This window comes from Siphateles boraxobius, unplaced genomic scaffold, assembly GCF_051911475.1.
Source record: "Siphateles boraxobius isolate OS27281-9 unplaced genomic scaffold, OSU_SipBor_1 65, whole genome shotgun sequence".
Taxonomy (NCBI): domain Eukaryota; kingdom Metazoa; phylum Chordata; class Actinopteri; order Cypriniformes; family Leuciscidae; genus Siphateles; species Siphateles boraxobius.
In genome coordinates, this window is record NW_027509192.1 from 19245001 (window position 1) to 19253152 (window position 8152).

The 8152-nt window shown below is 36.6% G+C and overlaps 1 long non-coding RNA gene across 1 annotated transcript in view; it reads right to left on the reverse strand.

Annotated features, from left to right (window-relative positions):
* The window catches only part of LOC143721172 (uncharacterized), a 158411-nt gene extending 150684 nt beyond the window's left edge, over window positions 1-7727 (reverse strand). The window contains exons 1-4 of the long non-coding RNA XR_013196683.1: window positions 1793-7727; window positions 1316-1380; window positions 1050-1150; window positions 814-918 (exon numbers count right to left, since the gene is read on the reverse strand). This is a non-coding gene — a long non-coding RNA (uncharacterized LOC143721172). The remainder of the gene's footprint in view (window positions 1-813; window positions 919-1049; window positions 1151-1315; window positions 1381-1792) is intronic.
* Window positions 7728-8152: the final 425 nt, after the last annotated feature.

Sequence of the window (8152 nt, forward strand, 5' to 3'; positions counted from 1 at the left end):
GACCTTCACCTGTATTATTGGAAACCCTCATTGGACCAATAAACAGGCTTACACCATAAAAACACTATTAGAATTAAAATAACTGCAAAAAATCCTTCTGCTCGTGCACCAAGGGCACTCGCGTAAAAGCCCAGCAAGCAAATTTGCGTCTAAGACGTCTTATAGCCGTCAAAACACAGCCCAGACGTCTAGGCTAAAACAAGGCTAAATTTGGGCTGTCAGTGAAAATCTGATAGACGTCTATCCATAGCCCAAGGATAGACAAGTCATTAAATAGACGGCTATTGAACGACTACATATATATGCCTAATAGACGTCTAACCATAGCCCAAAAATAGACTAGTCATGAAATAGACGGCTATTGAACGACTACATATACACGTCTAATAGACAGTGCATATGGGTCTAGGCTAAAGCAATGCTAAATTTGGGCTGTCAGTGAAAATCTAATAGACGTCTAAAAATCACCCAAGAATAGACTAGTCATCAATTACACAGCTATTGAAGAACCATATGTAATAGCCAATAAAATGTGGCTAAAGGATCCTTTTACTTCGAAAATAGCAGATTCTCATAAATGACAATTCATCCCAAACTAATCAAATATAAGTTTTATTTACAAAAATAACATGAACAACTTAGACAATTTTCAAAAAGATCCAAACATAAAAATGAGCAATTAAAATATTACAAACAATAACAAAAAAAAACTTAAGATATTAACATAAAAAAATACCAAATAAAAAATAAAATAACCTGTTAATTTATAAAACAGTAATCAATTGTTGCCCTTAATCCCATAACCACCAAGACCCCCCCCCCCCCCCCCTGCCCTTCCTGGTGCTTGTTTAAAATGTGCTGAAATCGCATTTCTAATTTCATATTCAGTGGCCGTTTGAAAATTGGTCATCACAACATCTGCCAAAGGAGAGAAATCAAATAATAATTGCACAAGAAGAAAAAATATATCTAAATATATATTTTTTAGCCTAAAACCTGAGATAAGCTCTCTAGTCAACGTGTACCCTCGCGCACACAGACAGAAATACCTTTAATGACTGAGAACAGTGCAGAGTTTTGAAAAGCCTCCTTCAGCAGAGGACCACCCCCCTTCATGTTAAATTTCGCCATGAGGGAATTTGTGAAAACACTCAAATAAAATAAAAATGAGGTTGATTGAATTGCGGTTAAAGAATGACATTTAAGAATGAACGTTAAAGGAAGTCTTTTTTAAGTTTCAGATTTGCTTATTAAATACTTATTCAGTATTGGAAGCAGAATATTTTACAATTGTTGCACATTTTGTTGGCTTTACCTGTCTAACATTCTTCTTGCACTGTCTTTGAGGTTTTTTACTCCGATTTTGCACAACTTCGCCACCTGAAAAAACAAATGCCAATTTCAGTACAGGTAGTATTACAGAATATGCATAAGTTTACAAGTATTCATGCCTATAAAACTCTATTTCAGCAGATTAAATTAATTAATTTAATACTACCAGTTATTTAGTTTAATTGTTCATTATAATTTTTTTAAAATAATTATTGAAATTTTGAATTTTTTTTTTTACGTTTTATAAAAATAAAATAAATTTGAAATGTTTCAAACTCAATCAAAATTACTTAATGTACAATGAAAAAGATATTGTTTTTTTGGCTCATAGTCTCTTATTATGCAAAAAGCCATTGTTCAGTCATAGATTCAATATTATAGTTCAAATATATTATAAACTTGTCAAAGATGAGTGTTTTATGAGGAAAAGTTGCTTTAGAGTGTTTTTTTGTTTTGTTACCATTGCTGCCCGGATATTTTCACTTTCCAACTGCCTCTCTAGGCTTTTGAAAGCCTCCTCAGGGGCCAAGGTAGGCATGTGGAAAACAGTGTCTGGCTCCACGTTTTTTCCAATTTTTCTAATGAACATATAAAATAAATTAAATAGGTAATTCCCTAAATAAAGAAGTCATGTAATCATTTACTCACCTTCACGTGGTTCCAATCCTGTATGGGATTCTTTATGCTGTTAACACAAACATTTTTTATTATTATTTTGGTAACAAGATATTCGATATTAATCACTGACAAATGTTCTGTTCTGTATATTTATTACTGTGCAAAATAATTTACAATAAACATAGTGTCTTTAAATCCAATAAAGTGGATCACATCACGACAGTTCAGAGGTTACACTGGCGACTGTTTGTCAAAGAAATGATTTCAAAATACCACTGCTGGTTTTAAAAGCATTGAATGTTTTAAGGCTGAAATAAATGTAACATTTTCTGACGCATTATGAAACATCCAGAACAGACCTCTCAGGTCATCTGGGACAGTAGCCAGCTACTTTTCTGTCTCTAGAGTCAAAACTAAACTTGAAGCAACTATCAGTTTTTATGCACCACATATCTGGAACAAATTCACATAATACTGCAGGCATGCTGAATCTCTTAATTCTTTTAAATCAAGATTAAAAGCACTTTGAAAAATTAACTTAAATCAAAAACTCATTTCATATAAGTTATTGATCTAAAAACTAAAATATATTTGTAGCCTATCTTTTGTAATAATAATACAACGTTTCATAGTTCCATGCCCACATGAATTATAAAAATAAATTATAAGGGCACACAGTTGCAGTAACTTTACACGTGTAAATTAGGTAACTTGTTGGACAGGAAAAATAATCTCCTATGTTAACGCAAAAATGTCACGGTACCGACACATTATGACTATAATGTAGCAGATTTAAAAAATGAACAATTAAAAACGTACACACATACTTACAAGTTTGAAGTAGAAAGGTTTTCTGCTCGCACTTTGCTCTCCGACTGCTGTCTCTTGGAAAATAGATTTGAAAATGGCGGAAATCCTTACCGCGAAATCTTGTCGTGCGTCAGTCTATGGTCACCAGTAGCATATTCCATGTTGTAGTCATATCTCGGTAGGGCTTCGCTTGTGCCATCTAGCGGTTGGGAATTTAAAATTAATTTTTATAGAACTTAAAATAAAAGATAATACAATATTATCGTCGAATGTCTATATAACTTTGAATGTTATGTGACAGCGAAGATAATGCTAATTAAAATGTTTACAAAAGTGTTGGCTAAAAGTAGACTAGATATAGCCCGTCCAATTCAGAGAATTCATGAATGGCATCTTGTTGCAAACATGATGGGATTGGATAACAGCCATCTTATGCACTACCTGTCCTTAAACTTTTTTTTTTTTTTTTTTTTTTTTACTTTGGACTCAAATTGGCCTAAAAATAGTCGGTCTGACAAGGAGCTAAATCGTGACTATGCATAGACTATGAATAACGTGAAAGAAATTAAACCAAACAACTTGTAATCACTGTTGCATTTGCTCCCATGTGATGTAATATCATAAATTTCGTAATTTATTGTGGCCAAAACGACATGTATACAAATTCAAGGTTATTTTGACACGTGGGTTACGGACTATATCGGGTAAAACAGAAACGGTAAAATGACGACTATTACTTGCTTGGAAATAGCCCATCTACTAGAGAGCTAGATCGCGTCTACGCACAGACTACACATATAACATGGCAAATAAATGAAGCCAAACACTTTGTAATCTCAGTTGACTTTGATAGCATGATGTAATATCTACCATCTCGCTAATTATTTTAGAAAAAATTACATATAACCAGATTTATAGTTATTTAGGCTAGAAGTGGGCTACATTTAGCCGGACTATATTGGGTATATATTTAACCGGGACGTTGAAATGACGGCTATTGCTTGCTGGGAGGCCTCTCCATCTTAAAGTCCCGGGCTGAATTTCAGTCCCAGTACGTCCCTGTGTGTGTGTGTGTGTGGGGGGGGGGGGGGGGGGGGGGGGTGTTTTGCACATTTTGTTGTGATTTCACCAGAACGAAACGTTAGTCTCCGCAACGGATTGAAGCGCGCGTGCGAGCCACAAGACAATAATGTATCTGCTTCACTGATCGAAGCGGTAAGCACTTTGATCACTTGATTTAAAAAAAAAACACATTTTAGCGCTAGAACGACTCTAATTTGACAAACGAACAAAATTAATGCTCTGCTAGTTAAATGGAGATGTTTTATTAATTTGTATTGGTACATCCGTGCCGCAAAGATGTTTTAAAAAGTGGTGGGGAGACCCTGGCAAAAAGTGGTGACGTGCGTTAACGCCCCCTCTCGGTATTTCAGACGCCGCCTCATCAGCGCTCCGCTGGCGCCGGCTCTGTACCAAAGCAAAAATATTTAGTTGTCATGAAAATCATTCTTTACATTTATGTATTTTAAACATGCATTCGTGTTTAAGCTGACATAGACGCGCAATATATTTTTAAGCATAGATGGCGCGACCATGGGCGCGACCGCGCCTCTCCGAAGCACGGATTGCCTGACAGCGGTAGGCTATTATACTGAGGCAGTTTTGAAAAGCTGTCTATGGAAAAGCTACAGAAAAGTTTGGGCCCATGGTGGGACTATCATTGGATACCACCTGATGAATTTTGTTTTTCTAGCACCTCATATTCATTCAAGTATAACAGTCTTCTTTGAAATGTGTAAGCTACCTTGAAATTATTTGTTTACATTACAGATTGATTATAAAGGCTAGTTGTTGTCAGCAATTACTAGACATATTGGTAATGAGCAGAATAGCCTATACTTAACAACTGCCATCATTATTTGATACAAGACCACACTATGAGGACACCTAAAGTTTTGATAATATTTATGGAATATAATTTATGGAATACTTTATACATTTTTCAGATAAAGTTAATGTCAGCGTAGTGATGCACAGTTCACTTCTCCATCATATATTGTGATATCTGTAATTGCACAGTCCAATTGATATATTGAGCATGCAGTCAGAGGGACTGTAAGCAAGCAAAAGTTTAATGCTTATGCTGATTAAGACACACGGGCTAGGTGTACAGACACATTCTCATTTCTTAATGTTATGCCATTCTAAAACATTTTGATGTTAACATTTAAGCTTTCATTGAAATATAAAGACAGTGCTGCAAGTCTGATCATAAGTAAGGACATTCAAAGTATGGACAGATGAGGTCACCAAGGAGAGCCTTAAGGATTATACATCATCAGTGTGACACTTTACATCAGCAAATGATGGTGATCACCTGACTGGAAACATTACAAACTGCCATGGGATGTGCACGGCCCAGGACCGGAGGGCTCTGCAGATCACTGGTACCCATCCCTGGAGCATCAGTGATGTCGGTGAGGTGAGGTGCCTACGCAGAACCAAAAGGATACTAAAGGACAGTACTCACCCAGCCACAGCCTGTTCATCCTGCTGCCTTCTGGGAAGAGATATAAAAGTTTCTGCTGCTGCACCACCAGACTGCAGAGCAGCTGCTCCACTGATTATAGTTTATTTCTGTTTACCATTTTTATAATTTATTTTCCTTTGTTAATACAGGTAAATCTTTAAATTTAGGAAATAACCAGTAATGCAAATCCTCCCAAAAGGTATATATCAAATTCACAATCATAAAACAGATGTTCTGTTGTTTCAATCTGATCAACACAAAAGGAGCAACTATTAGCATCAAGACCGAATCGACATCTTAAAAACTCTAGATGCATAAACTCCATTCAGAATTTTAAAGTGCACTTATTTTGCTTTTGGAGCAACTGAAAATTTAAGATATTTTGTTCTGTTTTGTGTGTGTGTGTGGGGGGGGGGGGGGGGGGTTTAGCACATTTTGTTGTGATTTCACCAGAACGAAACGTTAGTCTCCGCAACGGATTGAAGCGCGCGTGCGAGCCACAAGACAATAATGTATCTGCTTCACTGATCGAAGCGGTAAGCACTTTGATCACTTGATTTAAAAAAAAAACACATTTTAGCGCTAGAACGACTCTAATTTGACAAACGAACAAAATTAATGCTCTGCTAGTTAAATGGAGATGTTTTATTAATTTGTATTGGTACATCCGTGCCGCAAAGATGTTTTAAAAAGTGGTGGGGAGACCCTGGCAAAAAGTGGTGACGTGCGTTAACGCCCCCTCTCGGTATTTCAGACGCCCCCTCATCAGCGCTCGGCTGGCGCCGGCTCTGTACCAAAGCAAAAATATTTAGTTGTCATGAAAATCATTCTTTACATTTATGTATTTTAAACATGCATTCGTGTTTAAGCTGACATAGACGCGCAATATATTTTTAAGCATAGATGGCGCGACCATGGGCGCGACCGCGCCTCTCCGAAGCACGGATTGCCTGACAGCGGTAGGCTATTATACTGAGGCAGTTTTGAAAAGCTGTCTATGGAAAAGCTACAGAAAAGTTTGGGCCCATGGTGGGACTATCATTGGATACCACCTGATGAATTTTGTTTTTCTAGCACCTCATATTCATTCAAGTATAACAGTCTTCTTTGAAATGTGTAAGCTACCTTGAAATTATTTGTTTACATTACAGATTGATTATAAAGGCTAGTTGTTGTCAGCAATTACTAGACATATTGGTAATGAGCAGAATAGCCTATACTTAACAACTGGCATCATTATTTGATACAAGACCACACTATGAGGACACCTAAAGTTTTGATAATATTTATGGAATATAATTTATGGAATACTTTATACATTTTTCAGATAAAGTTAATGTCAGCGTAGTGATGCACAGTTCACTTCTCCATCATATATTGTGATATCTGTAATTGCACAGTCCAATTGATATATTGAGCATGCAGTCAGAGGGACTGTAAGCAAGCAAAAGTTTAATGCTTATGCTGATTAAGACACACGGGCTAGGTGTACAGACACATTCTCATTTCTTAATGTTATGCCATTCTAAAACATTTTGATGTTAACATTTAAGCTTTCATTGAAATATAAAGACAGTGCTGCAAGTCTGATCATAAGTAAGGACATTCAAAGTATGGACAGATGAGGTCACCAAGGAGAGCCTTAAGGATTATACATCATCAGTGTGACACTTTACATCAGCAAATGATGGTGATCACCTGACTGGAAACATTACAAACTGCCATGGGATGTGCACGGCCCAGGACCGGAGGGCTCTGCAGATCACTGGTACCCATCCCTGGAGCATCAGTGATGTCGGTGAGGTGAGGTGCCTACGCAGAGCCAAAAGGATACTAAAGGACAGTACTCACCCAGCCACAGCCTGTTCATCCTGCTGCCTTCTGGGAAGAGATATAAAAGTTTCTGCTGCTGCACCACCAGACTGCAGAGCAGCTGCTCCACTGATTATAGTTTATTTCTGTTTACCATTTTTATAATTGCTTCTATATTAGCCTAATAATGTCTGCTATGTACCAGAATGGAGTTACAAACTCAATTTATACTATTATATATATATTATATTGTGACAAAATTTATCTACCTACCTTAAAGAAGAATAAAGTGAATTTTTCGGAAAGGCCAAGTCAAAAGTTCTGACTTAGAATGATTGAGATGTTGTGGAAGGATGAGGAAGCAGCTCATGTGAGGAAACCCACCAACATCCAGGAGTTGAAGCTGTTCTGTACAGAGGAATGGGTAAATATTTGTCCAAGCCAATAAGCAGGACTGTTCAAAAGTTACTGGAAACGTTTTGTTGCAGTTATTGCTGATGTAATCAGCGTTGACAGCCTGTTTTTAGTAATGTAATTATGTTTTTGGAATTTCTTTTGAGGACCTTGTAAAATGTTCTTACCTTAGGGCTTAACAAATGTTCTGCAGCCATTGATTGTACATGCAATGCCTTTGAAAGCATGTATGTGCTATATAAAGTTTTAAGACTTGTATGGATTCTCTTCACTTGCATGACACTATCGGAGTTTTGTATGTTATACAAACTGGAATGTGTATAGAGAAGAAAGATTCACACAGTATTTAGCACACTGCTAAATCATTCTTTTGGCCAGATGGCCTACATTAGGACATTTCTGATGCGAGTTTGTCATGAGCTGCTAGAAGCAAGCAGTGACGCAGTGTTATAATCAGCTTAAAACAAAAGCAGGTTTAACTTTGGGCTGCGTGAATGATGATGATGATGATGATGATGATGATGATGATGATGATGATGATGATGATGATGATGATAACTAGGCAAATAAAATCAAAAACCAAATAAAATGAACAACAATAAATACATCTGTATCAGTAATCTTGTTTTAAAACAG